At 39.9% G+C, this 19,417-nt stretch overlaps 1 protein-coding gene across 19 annotated transcripts in view; it reads right to left on the bottom strand.

Moving 5' to 3' along the window:
- Positions 1 to 19,417, bottom strand: part of Znf438 (zinc finger protein 438) — a 133,127-nt gene that overhangs the window by 72,406 nt on the left and 41,304 nt on the right. For 14 of the 19 annotated variants that reach the window (XR_003483332.2, XR_003483331.2, XM_027405461.2 and 11 more), the window contains exons 2-3: positions 19,236 to 19,311; positions 16,293 to 16,379 (exon numbers count right to left, since the gene is read on the bottom strand). The gene's annotated coding sequence lies outside the window, so the exon portion shown is untranslated. Of the gene's footprint in view, positions 1 to 4,720; positions 4,768 to 16,292; positions 16,380 to 19,235; positions 19,312 to 19,417 lie in introns of all 19 variants that reach the window. The other 5 variants (XM_027405455.2, XM_027405456.2, XM_035442773.1 and 2 more) reach the window with 2 other exon arrangements.

The raw sequence follows: 19,417 nt of genomic DNA, 5'->3' as shown, positions 1-19,417 counted from the left end.
TTGCTCTGTATACTCCAGGGTGGCCTCAAACAATTCTGCTTAGCTTGCCTTGTCTCTGGCCTTTGCTTGCCTTTTGCTGGCTTCTCTTCTGGCTTCACTTTGCAAAGTCTTCTGTGCAGGCTTTGCTTTGACATTATTTCATATTCTTTGTGATCAGATCTGTTCTCTTCCTGAAGCCCTTCTGCTTGGTCAAGGTTTATTCCACTGCTGTCCTCTTCCTTCCTTTGTCTCCTTTACAAGGGACTTTTACACTGGAGGCCATTGCTACACCTGCTTCCCTCCATTGATAAGCACCGATTTCCTGTTTATGTGAATGTCCTTTTAAAAAAGACTTTAAAAACTGATGCGAGCTCTCACGCGTGCCTGTGTGTACATGTGCATGAAGGTGCCCACAGAAGTCAGGAAAGGGAACTGCATTCTTGGCAGTTCAGAGGCCTGTGAGTTGTCTGATATGGATGCTAGCAACCAAATCTAGGCCTCCTGCAAGAGCAGCAAGCATTCTTAAGTGCTAAGGTATCTTTTTTATGTTTTGTGATTTTTGATTGCCTTTTTCTGTCAAGAGATTAAGGCAATTCTTTATTTTATAATGTATTTGCTCTAACGTCCAACTTATACATGTCACTTCTTAAAGAAATTAGCATCAGGGCTGAAGAGATGGCTCAGCACTTAAGACCACTAGCTGCTCTTCTACAGGACTTGGGTTCGAGTCCCAGCACACACATGGCAATTCACAACTGTCTGTAGCTCCAGTCCCAGGAGATCTGATGCCTTCTTCTGGCCTCCATGGATATCAGTCATACATGACCTACACAGATATATATGCAGGCAAAACATCCATATGCATATAATTTTTAAAATTATTTAATTAAAAAAGAGCATCACAGTCACCTTTGCCCTCATCTTGCTCACAAACATTGTAGAAAACACCTTGATTTTTTCAGTGCCTCGGCAGAGTCAGGTGCCGAGTGAGCTGAGACTTTGTTTCTGCTGCTTCTCCACTTTCTCCTTCATCTACCAGTTCCCTTTCCTTGTCTTTGTCCTGACACAACTGGCCATCTTGAACTATTCAGTATTTCCACCTTAAAGGACAGACAATTCAAAATTTCAAGTTCCTGATAAGAGATGGGCTTGCTCATATATAAGTCTTTGGTCAGTTATTTCCACATTTTATGAAAACATTTTATCCTAGGCTTTACAGTAAGACTAGAGACACAGCAGTCACTAGAGGAAGTTGGTCCAATTCCCACTTACTTAGCCAGATGTAGGAACACAGACAGAAATAGACCTTTGAGGCCCCATCATTTAATTCTCCATCAGTCTTGTTCTGTGTGTCTACAGGCTTTTCTAGATTCATTTTCCTATCACAGGCACCCTCTTCTCAAGGCATTTAATATTTAATACATCTCTTTTTACTCAGAGTCCAACTGCTCTGTCCATAGGTTGGCACCTCAGAGCTAGCAAGTTGAGGTGTTTATAGTTCATGCCTGTGGTGTCCAGCACCCGAGCTGTCATCCACATTTTCTCTCAAACATTCTTACTACAGACTTCATCTTCCTCCCCTGCTGTCATCAACCACAGGGCGCAAGAGCAGGAACTGGAGGGTAAAGGCAGTCAGAAACTTGAGGAAATGCAAGTGGAAATGAAATGTGGTCTCCTCCAAGACTTCTCCAGACTGAATGGTCAACACCTGAACAGTTGTGTTTCAGGGTCACAGGTATGCTATATTCCATCCTTCCTCTCAATCCAAAGGTGTTCAGTCTTCAAACTCAAGGATATAAGATCTTTAACAAATTTAATTTGTTCTACAGAGAAAAATACAAAGCTAATGTTTCTTGGGTAAAATGTTGGCAACAACCTTTACGTTTCAAGCAAAGTCTCTGCCCATGACACTGTCAAATCCATGAGGATTGGTAAGAAACACCATTTTATCTTGTGTTGAGACCAAGCCGGTGCACAGGCTACCATACTTAAGGGGCTGGTCCTCAAGCAACTTGTTTAGACCTTTGCGGCAGTTGAGACTGCTGGGAAGTCCTGATCTTTCTGCTCTGTAGAGACAGCAAGGCCTCAGAAACAGGCCAGTTCTATCGTGAGAAGGATTAGTCAAAGAAGCTACTGTCTTCCACCAGTGGTTCACAGCAAGTGATAAACAGCTTTCAACACTGAGACCAGGTAGGTGTCCTGGCTGCAGGAAATCTTCATCATGAAAGCTATGCTTAAAAAGACCTCAACATAAATCCAGCCACACTGAACCTATTAGAAGACAAAGTGGAAAATATCCTTGAATTAATTGGTACAAGAGACCGCTTCCTGAACATTACACCAGTAGCACAAACACTGAGATCAACAATTGATAAATGAGACCTCCTGAAACTAAGAAGCTTCTGTAAGGCAAAGGAGACAGTCAGCAAGAGAAAACGGCAGCCCACAGACTAGGAAAAGATATTCACCAACCCCACATCTGACAGAGGGCTGATTTCCAAAATATACAAAGAACTCAAGAAACTAGTCTCCAAAACACCAACAATCCAATTAAAAAGTGGGGGTACAGAACTAAATAGAGAATTCTCAATAGAGGAATCTAAAATGGCTGAAAGACACATAAAGTGTTCAACATCCTTAGCCATCAGGGAAATGCAAATCAAAACAACTCTGAGATACCATTTTACTCCTGTCAGAATGGCTAAAATCAAAAACACCAAAGACAGCTTATGCTGGAGAGGATGTGGAGAAAGGGGAACAATCCTCCACTGCTGGTGGGAGTGCCAACTTGTACAGCCACGTTGGAAATCAGTATTGTGACTCCTCAAGAAAATAGGAATCAATTTACCACAAGATCCAGAAATTCCACTCTTAGTCATATACCCAAAAGAAGCACATCATACAACAAGGACATCTGCTCAAAGATGTTCATAGCAACACTATTTGTAATAGCCAGAAACTGGAAGCAGCCTAGATGCCCCTCAACTGAAGAATGGATAGAGAAAATGTGGTACATTTACACAATGGAGTACTACTCAGCAGAAAAAAAACAATGGAATCTTGAAATTCACAGGCAAATGGATGGAACTAGAAGAAACCATTTTGAGCGAGGAAACTCAGTCACAAAAAGACAAACATGGTATGTACTCACTCATATGTGGATTTTAGACATAGAGTAAAGGATTACCAGCCTACAATTCACACTGCCAGAGAAGCTAGTAAACAAGGAGGACCCTAAGAGAGACATACATGGTCCCCTGGAGAAGCGGAAAGGGACAAGATCTCCTGAGCAAACTTGGGGGGGGGGATGAAGGAACTAGTAGAATGAGAAGGGGAGAAGAGGAGGGGTGAGGAAGACATGATGGGGCAGGGAGGTTGAGTTGAGGGAAGAACAGAAGAGAGCAAGATAAGAGATAATATAATAGAGGGAGACACTATAGGTTTCAAGAGAAATCAGGCACTAGGGAATGTCTGTAGATCTACAAAGAAGACACCAAGTAACAATCTAAGCCACAGAGGAGAGGCTACCTTAAATGCCCTCCCCTGTTAATGAGATTGATGACTAACTTATATGCCATCCTATAGCCTTCACCCAGCAGCTGGTGGAAGTAGAAGCAGACATCCACAGCTAAACACTGAACTGAAATCCAGTTGCAGAGGAGGTGGAGTGATGAGCAAAGGGGTCAAGACCAGGTTGGTGAAAACCACAGAAACAGCTGACCTGAACAAGGGGGAACTCTTGGTTTCCAGACTGATACTTGGGAAATCCTCATGGGACTGATCCACACCCCATGAACGTGGGTGTCAGTGAGGAGACCTCCGAAATCTATAGGGCCTTTTAGAGTAGATCAGTACTTATCCCTAGCATAGGAATGGACTTTGGGAGCCCATTCCACATAGAGGGATACTCCCTGAGCCTAGACACAAGGGGGTGGGCCTAGGCCCTATCCTAAAGGACATGACAGACTCTGAAAACCCCCTATGGAAGGCCTCACCCTCCCTGGAGCACAGAAAGGGTATGGGATAGGTAGGGTGTTAGTTGGGGGGGGGGGGCGGCAAAGGAGGAGAGGAGGCAGAGGGAACTGGGATTGAGGTAAATAATCTTGCTCCTAATTTAAATAAAAATGGAGAGAAAGAAAAAAAGTTTGTTTTCCAGTGCTGGCTGAATGATAGCTTAAGAAATCCTTCAAATTGAAGAAAACTTGCTGACTTAACACTTAAGAGACTGTTTTGATGGACACAGTGAAATTTTCCTTTTTTTAAGATTTTTATAATTAGGCTTCATATGTGGCCAACATACCTTTCTTGTTTTTTGATGGCTCAAATCACCTGCCCAGTTTCAGTGAGGAAACTCCTTTACCTCTGAGGTCCAGCAACTTTACCAGGTTCTTTCAATATTTAGATTTACTCTATATCTTTTTATCCCAACAAAGCTTAACATCTAAAGGTTGGTTTAATTTCACTAGTTTAGGGGTTTTCTTGTGTCATTAACTCCATATATGTATGATGGACCTATTCTACTTACTTCTTCGGATGTAGAAACGTCCAAGGTGATATAAAAAGAGGGGAATTAAAACAATGATACCCATGAATCCACATTTCATGGATCACTGCAGCAAGGCCCTGCTCTTTACCAGTATCATATATATTCTGCTAAGAAATAAGAGTATTTGGGCACATAGAATTTTATTCTATCATGAAACGAAGCAATAAGTGTAGATACTTTAGTTATACAGCTTACCTCTTCCACAGCTTTATCACTTACAACAGCATCTATCTGGAAGTTTCCTGAGCACAAAGGAAGAAAGATTTCGGTAACAGTACCTTATTGTATTCGGGCAACACATGGTGTGGCTCTGTGCCCTATTTATTTCTATTAGAATTAGAATTCAGCCATGTGATGGTTGTCATGGTGGCACATATTAACACATTTGAGTTATTGAATCAAGTGGACTTTTAATGAAAACTGTCTGATTTGTAAGATAAATGTAAAACTGAAGACTAGTCTTGTTAATTAGATTAAGCAGTAGACATTTTCCATAAACTGAGTGATCTAGACTTAAAGGTACAAGGGTTTGATAAAAAATATATTCAAAACATATACTTTAAAAATCCTCTAAGAATTATTAGGAAATATATGTTAAAATCAATAATATTCTTTATCACCTTTTCTATACATAATCCTGGGTTAATGTAAGGTGTCACTTATATATAAAGTAAGAAGTTGAACTGTCACTTGATGAATCTTAGTTAAATCTTTTTGAAGCTTCTCTGGAGGAGAAAGAGATGGTAAAAACCTTGGCAAGTCAAGCCACTTCTTCCACAGGACAACTGAGCTGCCAGTGAGGAATCCTTACAACTCTACATATCTGGTTTGTCACATATAAGTCAGCAGCTCGAGACATGCTCAGCACAAGGCGCACTTCCTGCTATGCTGTGTATGTAAGCCCTGACTTACTCTGCAATGTGGGCTCCACTCACTCCTTCTAGCTGTCTTTTTGTTCCTGAGCTCCTTCTTCTATTGTGTTTTAATTTCTTTTGGCAGCTGTGTTTCTGAGTCTATGTCTTTCCTGAGTTGTGCTTCTATAGAGTTCTAATTTCTAGTTTTCCAATTAAGTTTAACTGTATCTAAATTAAATTACACTTTTAACCCTTTCCACAGTTATGTATAGAAAAATCCCATCTCCTTCCTTTCATATGGACACTCTATTTTCCCCAGCACCACACACTGAAACTGTCCATTCATTCTCCCATTGATTTATAATACACCGATTTTGTTATAAAACACGTTTCCACAAATAAATGACTCTATTTACCAATTCTTTATTTTTTCCACTGGTAATTTTGTATACTCTTACACCATACAGGACTTTAATTACTATGGTTTTATATTAAATCATGATACAAAGGCAGAAAAAACAGGTCCTTGACACAGGGTGCAAAGCCCTGTAGGGGCACATTTATAACTTTTGAGGACACCTCTTTCCTAAGTTCAAAATCAATTTAAACCATCAAAACAAAAATAAAAACATAATAGTATTTTATTCTACTAAGATGTTAATAGTAAGGACAAAATCTCCACCCCACCCAGATCTGTTAGGGATTCAATTTTAAGAACAATTTTTCCCTCAATGGTAAGAATATATATATATATATATATATTCTTACCAGCTGCTGGGATCATAGGCCTGGGCCACGTAGCTTGGTTTATGTAGTATGGAGAATGAACCTAGGGCTTTCTTCAATGTAAAAAGAACTCTGTCCACTGAGCCCTATCTCCATCCACTTCAAAACCATTAAGGGTTTCTGTACATTTAATTTCTATTTAATGCCAGTCAATGAAAATTTGTAACTTTTCCAAAAAGAATGCTCTAATGTTTTTAAGTTCAAGTCAATTATATTGTGTTGCTATGTAAATTGTATCTTTTAAAATTATACTATTAAGAACCTCCCTTGCCCCCAATCTGTGGTTTTGCCTTCTATGGTTTTAGTTACCCCAACATAAACACACCCTAAGTTTTCAATTGTATACTCTGATGTCATGCATCAGGATGGATTCTTCCTAAGCAACAGCATATGCACTTCAGATGCCTGCCTGCTAGCCAGACATACCCTGCTCATTAGATCCACTGCTTATGATGACAGATGCAAGTAGCCCTTCTTTTTAAATAATCCTGGTCCCCAAAACTTAGGAATACAGCGATGCTAAGAGTTGGAATATGCCAAAGCTGTAGAATACTTCCTATGAGTGAAAAAGTAAAAGTTCCTCACTAGAAAGAAAACAGAGCTGTATGCTAAAAATGCTGACACATAAAGCAAGGACAAATCATCAGAAGAAAATCATGCTTTGCTGCTGCACCTAAGGACTGCCAATTGTAGAAGCTATAGTATGTGGATACTCAGCTAAGAAAAGACAGCAGCTATGTGGGAAGAAGATGAACAAGATGTATTCTAGGTGAGAAGTACCAGAAAGCACTGAGCCCACTGAAGATTGGAGCAAACATCTCATCAATGGAACAAGAGCAAAACACTGACTGGAAGTAAGGGATGGTTTCTAAACTGAAGGACAAGTTTGGATCAAAAAACATGGAAATGCTGGAAGAAAGCCATTGTAGATGTTTCTGCCACACCTGTGCAGAGTTAAAAAGTTGGTTCTCCTGGAATGGGACAGGAGCCAATGCAAGCACTCAACCGGGACAAACACAGGCTCTTCTTAAAGAAGGTGCATGTGACAATGCAGGCATAAACCCATGCATGGGCACAGGGCAAAGGAACCCTGGAAGCATGTGGTAGAGAGGCAAGACAAGCATCATGTGCAGGGCAAAGAATCCATGCACTTGCAAAAGCAAAATAAATAAATAAATAAATAATTTTTTAAAAAATGGTACTGAGACAAGGAAGGGCCATATTCATCCTACTTTTGTTATTTTATTTTATTTTTTTAAAATCTTTCACCATGCCTAACTTGAAATTGAACTTTTTTTTATATGCACATAAAGTAAAAAGCATGGTTATTCCTAGGGTTCAGCACTATCCGCAGCTTCAGACTGACATCTACTGGAAGATGAAACATACTTCCCACCAATGAGATCCACTGTCATTCCTTCACTATGAAGAAACCTGGCAGAGGCCACCTTAACCAAGAGACCAAATTTCACTCTACCAATAATAAGTCAGGTCATTATACTTTACCCCTGATCTGATGCAACATAATCCTGAGAAAACATTAGACAAATCCCAATTGAGACCCATTCTACAAAATACACGATCACATCTCTTCAAAAATCTCAAGCCCCCAAAGACAGGGAGGGAGGGAGGGAGGGAGGGAGGGAGGGAGGGAGGGAGGGAGGGAGGGAGGGAGGGAGGGAGAATACAATAGAACCCAGATGCAGAGAAGGACGAGTGAAGAGCACAGAGGTCCAGATCAGGCTGGTGAAACCCACAGAAACAACTGACCTGAACATCTGGGAACTCTTGCTCCCCAGTCTGATAGCTGGAATACCAGCATGGGACTGATCCAGACCCCAGGAACATGGGTTTCTGGGAGGAAACCTCAGAAATTTACGGGGCCTCCTATAGAAGTCCAGTACTTATCCCTAGCATAGGTGTGGACTTTGGGAGCCCATTCCATATAGAGGAATACTCCCTGAGCCGAGACACACGGGGGTGGGCGTAGGCCCTATCCCAAAGGATAAAATAGACACTGATGACATCCTATGGAAGGCCTCACCATCCAGGGGGAGCAGAAAGGATATGTGACAGATAGGGTTTTAGTTGGGGGGGTAGGGGAGGTTGGGTGGGAGAAGGGAACTGGGATTGTCATGTAAAACAATCCTGTTTCTAATTCAAATAAAAAAAGTTGGAAAAAAAATACTGAAGAGCTGGACACCAGATGTGAGACTCTGAAATGGATCCTTCCTAGAAGGGCACTGTTGAAAACAAAAGCAATCAGAGTGCAGGTTCAGGAAGAGTTGCATCCCACTCAATCATAGTTCTGATAAGTAGCATGGCTTTGGGTGCTAAGTCCCAGCATTCATGCTGTCTGGCTGTTGCCACTGGTCTACAGAAGGGCAGCTGCTGTTCCTCTACTTACTTTCTGTCAAAACCCCACTAAACTTACAGTTCATGCTTAAAATGTAGTTGGGAAATTCTGAAAGTTTTTTTTTTTAATTGCTGTTGTTTTATCATAGGCAATTTATACCATATGTTCACAACAGTATTTTACTTTGTTCTCATTTCCACATCTTTTCTTGTAGTCTCCTCCCTTCATCCTGACTTGCTTTTCTGGACAGACCCTTTGGTACAAGACTGAATAAAAATGGTGACATCTGATACATTTTCTTTATCTATTTATGTCCACAACCCATTTTAATTTCATCAGGATTATGAGCAAATAAAGTCCTTTTAGTTTGACTATTTCTACCATAGAGATGGCTACACAATTTTGTTTTAGTTTTCATTGTGGAAAGGAGTACATTATGATATTGTTATTAAAGCAGAATAAAAACTATGATAATAACCCACCCATACCTCATTTTCTCCTGGCATGGTGGAAAAGCTGCCACTAGAAATGTCCTTCTAAAGAATCACATTAAAAACCCTCTTCTCAGCACCAGATGTAGCCTTGTGAATGGGTCTTCTCCAAAAATATATCAATTAAGTGACTGGATGTCAACTCCCAAGCAGAAGCTTTTCAAGCATAGGGTTTCTTGGTTTTCTTTGGGTGTTGGAGCACTCAAAGGCCTGTTGTTGAAAGTCACCCATTAACCAAGCCTGCCTCTAATACAGTTTTACTAGCAGTAAATGAATGTAGTAAACCTGAATTGGATTTAGGCTCTTGTGCATTTTGGAGGCTATTTATCACAGCAGTAATTAATACCAAAACCCAAAAATAAAACCACAATATCTTTCAAGAGTTGCCGATATAAGCAAATGAATAGCAACTACTCAAGTAGCCAGAGATGATCAGAATGAAGACAGAAAGAAAGGCAGCTGTGATGTGTAGTCATAGAACATGTTTTAAAATACTGCTTCCCAGTCTGTCATATTGTTTGGGGGAGGGCCTAGGCCCTCCTTGCTATATCTGGGCTGTAAAAGTATAGAGCTCCCAAAGTTCATTTGTGCCCTAGGGTTGAAGACTAGCTCCACTGTTAGAGGTCCCATAGACTTTGAAAGTCCCTGGTGGAGGGCCTCACTGTCCCTGAGGAGGGGTTGGGGGATGGGTTGGGAGGCTGGGTGGGGAAAATGGGAGGATGGGAGGGTGAGGGAATGGGGGGGATGGATATGTAAATATGAGTGGTAATTTAAAAATTAAATAAAAACATTAAAAATCAAATAAAATACTGTGATGGGGAATGTACTGTGTATGTTTATCTTGTTGATTGTTAAATAAAATACTGTTTGGCCAATGAGACAGGAAGTTAGATGGGACTAGGAGTCAAAGAGGATTCTGGGAAATGTAGTAGAGAGGTGGTGATCCAGGCAGGAAGTGACATAGCAAGGAGACTCATATTTAAGTGAAGGAGAAACAGGAAGGATCCCCTCTTTCCCCGTGGCCTCCTCCAGCAGCAGGATGTGATCCACCAGCAAGGAAGGACGCCAATAAGGCGTCCGATAAGATAAGTCTTATAAAATATATAGATGCATGATAATTGAGACTGAGCTAACAGATGAAAATCCTAGTCATTGGCCAAGCAGCTTTGAACCTAATACAAGTTTCTGTGTATTCATTTGGGCCCTAACTCAGGCGGGCGGCTGGCGTAAAGCTCACACGTGGTGGTGGGGCTCAGGCAGCTTTTGGCGGAAAGATTTATCATAACAATACTGCTTCCCAGTTAATTCATGGTAACATTGTGAAAAGGTGCCACTAAAATCCTTTGAAAACAAAGTTTAAGCCCAATGAAGCACAGATCCCCTACAGTCTACATGAGCATGGTCTTATGATATAATGGGCAGGAAGAACCTTCCAGAAGGCAGAATTAGTCCCAGAAAACAGCAAACAATGTAGTTCCTCTTAGAGGACAGAACTGGAGTTTGACCAAGGATATTTCAACATGCTTCCTGCCACCCATGTTCTGTGTATCTGATTTTAATCCCACAAGCCCCTCAGCTTCAGGAGATTAAACAAGATTTGTAATTTGACAACTGGCCTCAGTGAAATGAATTATGGATCCTACACATAAAATGATGTTAGAGAAAATAAACCTGAAGAGTCTACTATAGAGATCACTAAGCTGACAGTCAGGAAGCCCTGCATCTCTTCTGACCCTTACCAATGACTATAAACCACAGATACATCAAGGCTTCTTGGGACTTCAGCTCCTTCATTTGTAAGATGAGTAAGAGGGATATCTTTTAGTTTTAGAATTCTAATTTAAAATCATTGATATCACAGAGCCAAAGAACTCTATAAAAAATAACCTATAAAATGTTGGAACCACAGTACAGCAACTACTTAATTTGGGTTCCCAGCAAACCTAACTCAGCACTTAAAACAAACAAAAAACATTGGCAAGAAAACATCCGAGCAATCTGTCATTCCTTTTCTGTATTGTTTCTGACTCACCATAGTATAGTAAGAATGTAACTCTTGCACCTACTCTCAGAACCCTCACATGTCCTCAGTTTGGATCCTAAAGTCCCAGCCCAGGGCCTACTTCCATGCCCCACCCCCCACCTCCAGCAGATATCCACTGCTCAGGTGCAGGCCATGCCAGTCAGAACAGCTGCAAACTGCACCAGTTAGAAGAACAGGTTCAGGTCACACCAGCCAGAAAAAACAGACCACACCAGCCAGAATAACAGATAGGCAAACTCAGGCAGAAACTCCCTGCTGGACCAGAGACCACACTGGCCACCAGACTACAGATAAATGGCCCACACAAAAACCTCCTCCACTCTCTCAGTGCCCCCCCCCCAAAAAACTACCCCCAATCCCCACTTCCATCCTCATCACAGTATTCTGCCCATAACTCTGGGTAGAGGACCCTGCTGGCCAAAGGCCACACTAGCCACCAGAAGTCTACCCCCCAATTCTGACAGAGATGGCCTGCTGGACGAGAGGTCAAGAAAGCTGCCAGGAATCCAGGCCACAAAGACCAGAAGACCAAAGAGGAAACAGAAACCAAGTAACAAAACAAAAAATTCAGCAAAGGCAAATTCAGAAATTGGCACCTAGACCTATAATCACCCCAAACCCAAATGCCTACTGGACCCCAGTGTAAGAACACAATCAACAATAGGCAGGGTAATACTTCATCAGGAAAGAACCCAGCTATGCTACTACAGCAAGCCCTGAATATTCCAACACAGCTGAGGCACAAGGAAACAACCTATGAAGATAGAGGTTCTTAAAGAAGAAATGAATAAATTCCTCAACAGAAAAACACAAACAAACAATTGGAGAAAAGGAGTAAATTCCTTAAAGAAAAGCAAGAAAAAAAAAGTAGGAAGAGACAAATAAAACTGATTAAGGCCTGAAAATGGAAATAGAAGCAATAACAAAAACACAAACTGAGGGAATTATACAAATGAAAAATCTAGTTAAATGAGCAGGACTATAGATACAAGCATCACCAACAGAATTAAGAAATGGAAGAGAGAATCTCAGGTGTTGAAGAATGATAGAAGAAATAAATACATCATTCAAAGAAAATGTTAAATCTAAAAAAATTCTGGCAGAAAACATGCAGGAAATCTGGGAAACTATAAAAAGACCAAACCTAAAAATAATATGAATAGAAGAAGAAGAATCCTAGTTTGAAGGCACAGAAAATATTTTCAACAAAATCATAGAAGGACATGCCTATAAAGGCACAAGAAGCTTACAGAACACTAAATAGATTGAACCAGAAAAGAAAGTCCCCTCACCACATAATAATCACAACAGTAAACATATAGAACAAAGAAAGAATTTTAAAAGCTGTAACGGAAAAAAGGTCAAGTAACATATAAAGACAGACCTATTAGAATTACACCCTACTTCTCAACAGAGACTCTAAAAGCCACAAGGATGATCCAGACACTAAGAGCCCACTGATGCCAACCCATACTACCATACCCAGCAAAACCTTCAATCACCATAGATGGAGAAAACAAGATATTCCATGATAAAGTCAACTTTAAAAAATATCTACTCATAAATCCAGCCCTATAGAAGGTACTAAAAGGAAACTCCAACCTAAGGAGTTTAACTACACCAATGAAAACACAGGAAATAATCTTATACCAGATAAACCAAAGAAGGGAAACACACACACACACACATTACCACCACCACCAATAACAACAAAATAACAAGAAGTAAAGTCACCAGCTATTAATCTCTCTCAATATCAATGGACTCAACTCCCCCCCCCCCACACACACCACCAAAATAGAAAAGATACAGGCTAACAGAATGGATGTGAAAACATGATACCTCCTTCTGATGCATACAAGAAACATGCCTCAACATCAAAGGTAGACATTACCTCAGAGTAAAGGAAAAGATTTTTCAAGCAAATGGACCCAAGAAGCAAGCTGGTAAAGTTATTCTAATATCTAACAAAACAGACTTCAAACCAAAAATTAACCAAGAGAGATGGGAAAAGACACTTTATATTCATCAAAGGAAAAATACACCAGATGACATTTCAATTCTTAGCATCTATGTCCCAAACACAAAGGCACCTACATTTGTAAAAGAAACATTAATAAAACCTAAATCACATAATAACCATTGATAGTGGGAGACTTCAATACCCCACTCTCACCAGCAGACACATCATCCAGACAAAAACTATACAGAGAAATACTGGAACTAACAGATATTATAAACCAAGGCCTAACAGATATCTACAGAATATTTCACTCAAACACAAAAGAACATACCTTCTTCTCAGCACCTAACAGAATATTTCCAAAAATGACCATGTACTTGGTCACAAAGCAAGGCTCAACAGATAAAAGAAAATTGGAATACCCCATTGTATTCTATCAGGCCATCATGGATTAAAGCTGGATATCAACAACAGAAACAGAAAGCCTATAAACTCATGGAAACTGAACAGCTCTCTACTGAATGGCTACTGGGTCAAGGCAGAAATAAAGAAAGAAATGAAAGACTTCTAGAATTTAATGAAAATGAATACACAATGTACCCAAACTTATGGGACACAATGAAAGTGGTGCCCAGAGGAAAATCCATAGCACTAAGTGTCTACATAAAGAAATTGGAGAAATCTCATACTAGTAACTTAACAGCATATCTGAAAGCTCTAGAACAAGAAGAAGCAAACACACCGAAGAGGAATAGACAGCAGGAAGTAAACTGAGGGCTGAAATCAATAAAATAGAAACAAAGAGAACAATACAAAGTATCAATGAAACAGAGTTGGTTCTTTAAGAAAATCAACAGGATAGACAAACTAACTAAAAGATAGAGAATATCCAAATTAACAAAACTCAGAAATAAAAGGGGGTACATAACAGATACCACACCAAGGAAAGCCAAAGAATCATTAGGCCATACTTTTAAAACCTTTATTCCACAAAACTGGAAAATTTAAAAGAAATGGACAACTTTCTCATTAGATACCACTTACCAATGTTAAATTGAGATCAGATAAACAATTTAAATAGTCCTATAGTATATAGTCCCAAAGAAAACAGAAGTAGTCATTAAAAGTCTCCCAACTAAAAAAAGTCCAGGACCAAATAGTTTTAATGCAGAATTCTACCAGACTTTCAAAGAAGAGCTAATACTCTTCTTATGCCAATACTCGTCAAATTATTCCACACAATAGAAACAGAAGGAACCTTGTCAAATTCATTTTATGAGGCCAGTCACCCTGAAGCCCAGACCACACAAAGACTCAACAAGGAAAGAGAATTACAGATCAATTTCCCTCATACACATTAATGCAAAAATGATCAATAAAATACAAACTGAATCCAAGAACACATGAAAACGATAGTCCATTATGATCAAGTAGGCTTCATCCCAGAGATGCAGGGATGGTTCAACATATGGAAATCTGTCAATGTAATCCACCATAGAAACAAACTGAAAGAAAAATCACGTGATCACCTCTTTCGATGCTGACAAAGCCTTTGACAAAATGCAACACTCCTTCATGATAAAGTCTTGGAGAGACAGCAATACAAGGGACATACCTAATCATAATAAAGGCAATTTACAGTAGCCTATAGCCAACATCATCTTAAATGCAGAGAAAATCAAAGCAATTCCACTAAAATCAGGAATGACAAGGCTGTCCACTATCTATTCAATATAGTACTCATAGCTCTAACTAGAGCAATAAGACAACTAAAGGATATCAAAGGGATACAAATTGGAAAGGAAAAAGTAAAAGTATCACTATTTGCAGATGATATGACAGCTGTCCATGAAAGAACAGGACCAGGTACAGAACTCATCTTCCAGTTTTCATTAGAATCCATCTAGATTTATGCATTAAATTAGTTAACAGTTAAAATAACACTACTTAATAACTAACTGATGCTTTGAAAACAAACAAAACAAAAACTAGCATACAGGTAAAATAAAATACATTTATGGTCCAAATGTGGCTCCAGGAGTCATACCTGGGAGTCTCTGCCTTACATGTTTTGTATGCTTCCTAAATCCATTCCTCCCTTGCATGTCACCTAGCCTGTCCCTAGTAGAGACATCTGCCCACTTGACCTAGGAAGCAGGTAGTGCTAGCATTAGGAGCAAGGGTGGAGTTACCATCTCAGGACCAGGGAGTGCTCTTTGCCATGGATTAGTATGGTAGATCTCTTAGGAACTCAAGACCAAGGAGGTGTACTCTTCTACATTCAGATTTGAAGTCTAAACAGCTCTACTCCTCTACTTTGACAGGCAGTAACCCAATGGAGACTGAATCTTAATCAGGTAAAAGCTTTATGTAAGTCTCTGTATGACCCTGGCATGTCTCAGTATCACTACCACTAGAGTCCTAATACTGTCCTTACAATTTAATGGGTGCCCCAAATTTCTCACCTCTTTCATGTATACAAGAAGGGAACACAAATGGATTAGAGTAGTAGTAACTATCTTTCAGTGTGTTCTATCCTGTAAACCATTAAAGTTTCCCAGAAACCTGAAAACATTTTTGAAAGCATTTTTGTGAAAACATTTACAAAAGGCCAACCTTGCTCTAACCTTCAAATTACAGACACAATAGTTCAGAGATTGAGGACATTAACTCTAGTCCAGTACATTATACTGCTACTTAGTACCTTACTATCCTCATTGGCAATGAGCATATACCAGAGTTCAGACCTATTTCTTGCAGCATAGGTGCTAATGGCTGCTTCTGACAAATGGCAGGAAATACTCAGTGTACTGCCAAGATATACTTTGACCAGGGAAGTGGCAAAAGCATGGCAATGCATTCTGGTTCACTAGTGCTAAGAACATGCAATATTAACCAACACTAATTTTGGAAAGTTTGTAGCAAAGGGATGCACTAGTCATAGATACATGTGAGAGAAAAGCATATGCATGAGGAAGACAGGTGCTACGGCTGGGAAGCAAATACAGATCTGTCACCAGGAAAGTAAGTGATTGCCCAATTTAACTAACCCAAAACATTAAAATGCACAACATGATTTAGAATATTGCTTCAATTTCAACTTCACACTGGAGAACAGTATGCCAACAACTAACTACCTTATATACATGACTCTGACTCCTTGGAATGATCCTGCAGTACTGAGGCTGTATTACCACATATATGGGAGGTTATTAAATGCTTCATAATGATTATGTTAAAGGTCATATTCCTCATACACATAACCTCACTTACTATTATGAGTTAGATATATACATGAGCAGACAATGGTCTTCTTCCATTAAATGCAAATTGGCTGAAATTACTGCTGAAGTTGCCAGACTGGAAGAGAAAAGAGATCAAATTAATGAGGATGAGGTTGTATAATCAGTTTATGATACAGATTATCACCAACTCCCACATACTTGAAAATGTGACTCCTCCTTTTCTCATACTACCACAAACTCTAAGTCAAGCTGTTTCTTACTTCTCTTGTATTCAAATGTACTCGAAAAATCAATTTATTTTAGCTAACTCCACTTTGATCATGCCATCAATTGCAGAAACCTCTGAGGGCTGGCTCCCCACTGCCAGAGGAACAAAGACATACCACCTAGGCAGGGCATTCTTGGCTCTCCGACTTCAAATCCAGGAGTTTTCAACTTTAGCTGAATATCAAAACCACTGGGGAAGCTTTAAAAGAGAAAATATGTTGCTAGCTCATGCCCTAGAAACTATTTAACAGTTTTGAGGTAAGATTCTGAGACTTGCTGTTTTAGGAAATCTGGGTGACACTTATGAACTGCCAAGACTGAAATTTAACTAATTTCCCACCTATTGTTGTACCCAGACAGTGGTGAAAGCTTGCCTGCCTCTAGCCCTCTATTGAGGCAAACTATCTCCTAGGCTATCATTTCTTCCCGAACTCTAGTTAAGGCTCCTCCATTCTTCTGAAATCCAGTGAACCTCTACCACTATCTTTAGAAATATGGCAATCACAATGGGATTGTCATTCTGAGCATCCTAAACCCACCACAAATTTCCTCTGTAAATTATTTTATGGCAATGATAGTTTCACTGAGAATGCTTCTTTAACACCTTGAGCTCTGTATTTCATTTCCCTAGAGGAAGGTAAACTTTCTCTAGCATCTTTTATTCACAGCCCCTAGCCTCTAGCTTTAATAACAGTATTAGGTATAAATCAGGTACTCATGTGTGCAACACTTAATGATCACTGAATAAATTAAATTCTCTTAACTTTATGAAGTGATTTTTCTTACAGTCTGACAACCTAAGCTGTCAACCTTGAGGGTTGTTTATGCACACAGTGACATGTTTTTCACTAGAAGCATCATTATACCCATGTAGAAATGATAATCACTTGTTCACAAAACCTGATGTGATGTCAAATATCTATTAATGTGTTTTCCCTATAGATAGAATGATTTCCATGTTTATGTATTTTCTATGCATATGTATGTATTATGCTATGTGTAGATGAGCAGAAAGGGATAGTACAACAGCTCATCTCTCTACACCTGCTTAAAAAGGCCCTCCCAAGCAAAGGGACATCCTAATACACCATGGGGAGGACCAGAGAGCCAGAGTGCTTCTCCCTCAGTTCAAAGAAGTGCTTCTCAACCTTCCTAATGCTGAGGTCCTTTAATACCTCAGGTGTGGTGACTCCTAGCCCTAAAGTTATTTCACTGCTACCTCATAACTGTAATTTTATTACTGTTATGAATTGTAATGTGGTTATCTGATATGCGGCTCCTGTGAAAGTACCATTCAACCCCAAGGGGTCATAACCCACAAGTTGAGAACCACTGGTTTAATAGTGTCATAGACCAGTGTCTATGACACAGTCCCAAAGCCAAGTTGTACTGGAAGGAGAGTAGTCAGCATGACTACCAGAGCTCTAGATCAGCCCACAGAGTCTGTGATCTATCTAGAGAGCCTTCCAGACACAGAGGTACAGCTTCTCCACAAAACAGCGTAATACATGGCATCTGCCTAGAGGTGAAGCAGCGCTGGTACTCATGAGTTAAACAGTCCTGGGAGTGCTGGCTGAGACACTAACCACTATTTATAACATTGTTTTTGTGGAAAAATCCCTCCTGAATTCCAAACAACAGATCAGACATGAACTTCTGGATAAAGATGATTTCTGAGGTTGGGACTGACTGTATCTTGTTAATTGCACTATATTCAGTATTTTCCTAGGCTAAGATACTAGCCAGGAGAGCATAACAAGAATAACTAGCTGCCATGAACATGGGTCAGAAGTATCTATGAGAATGAACACCAGAGGGTAAGATGGGAAGAAATCCAAGTACATTCTTAGTTTGCTAAATGAATATTAATGAACACTATAAAAAGCTATGCTAAATGTTGTGGGAGACAAAAATCAGGAAAGATCTTTGATTTGTAACCTTAACCTAGGGTGGGGCAGAGAAGATAGAAACTTCACACACACACACACACACACACACACACACACACACACACACACACACACACACACACAAAAAGCTATGTGGTAAAACATAGGAATACAAACAAACATGCTGGGGGGAAGCTAGTGCTTTCAGCTGGAAGCTGAAACTTCAAGGAGGTTTTAAGGGGTATGGTAGTTTGAATGAGAATGGCCCCTTCCTCAAAGCTCATGTACTTAATGGGACCCTGGTTGGGGCCACTGTTTGGGAAGGTCTAGGAAGTGTGGCCTTGCTGGAGGATGTATGTCACCAGGAGCAGGCTCAGAGGTTTCAAAGCCTCACTCAGATTCTCAGTGTGTTCCCATTCTCCCCCCTTCTCTCCTTTATGCTTGTGGGTTCAAGGTGTGAACTCTCAATTTCCTGCTCCAGCTTCCATACCTGCCTACTGCTTCCACCTTGCTGTTATGGACTCTAAACCCCTGGAACCATAAGCCAAAATTAACTCTTTCTTGCATAAGCTGTCTTCATTATTTGTCACAACACAAAATTACTCCACATGGGATTTAAGACATAAAAGAAGCAGCAAGTATGACTTAACAGAAACCACCACAGACATCAGAAGGGTACAAGTATCATGAATTAAAAATCACACCATTTAAGAAGTTATTGACCTACCACTTCCCAAGACAGATTTCATATGCAGGAAAACCATAAGGTACTCTGAGAAATTTGAGAGTCACAAAGTGGCAAAGGTGTCAGTTACCTTTATTCTTTGCTCTTAGTCTGTCTTCTAACTTCCAAAACTTTCATATTGGATGACACATGACATTCATCTTTATCTGAAAGAAAATGTAATGGAAATATTAAAACAGAGAGAATTGATAGGTAGCTTACAGAAACTAATTAGATGATTGCTCCTGAAAAGTAATAAAAATTATATGAAGC

The sequence above is a fragment of the Cricetulus griseus genome, chromosome 3, assembly GCF_003668045.3.
Source record: "Cricetulus griseus strain 17A/GY chromosome 3, alternate assembly CriGri-PICRH-1.0, whole genome shotgun sequence".
NCBI classification, from domain to species: Eukaryota; Metazoa; Chordata; class Mammalia; order Rodentia; family Cricetidae; genus Cricetulus; species Cricetulus griseus.
The sequence above is the reverse complement of the archived record's forward strand: the minus strand, read 5'-3'. Positions and strand labels throughout refer to the sequence as shown.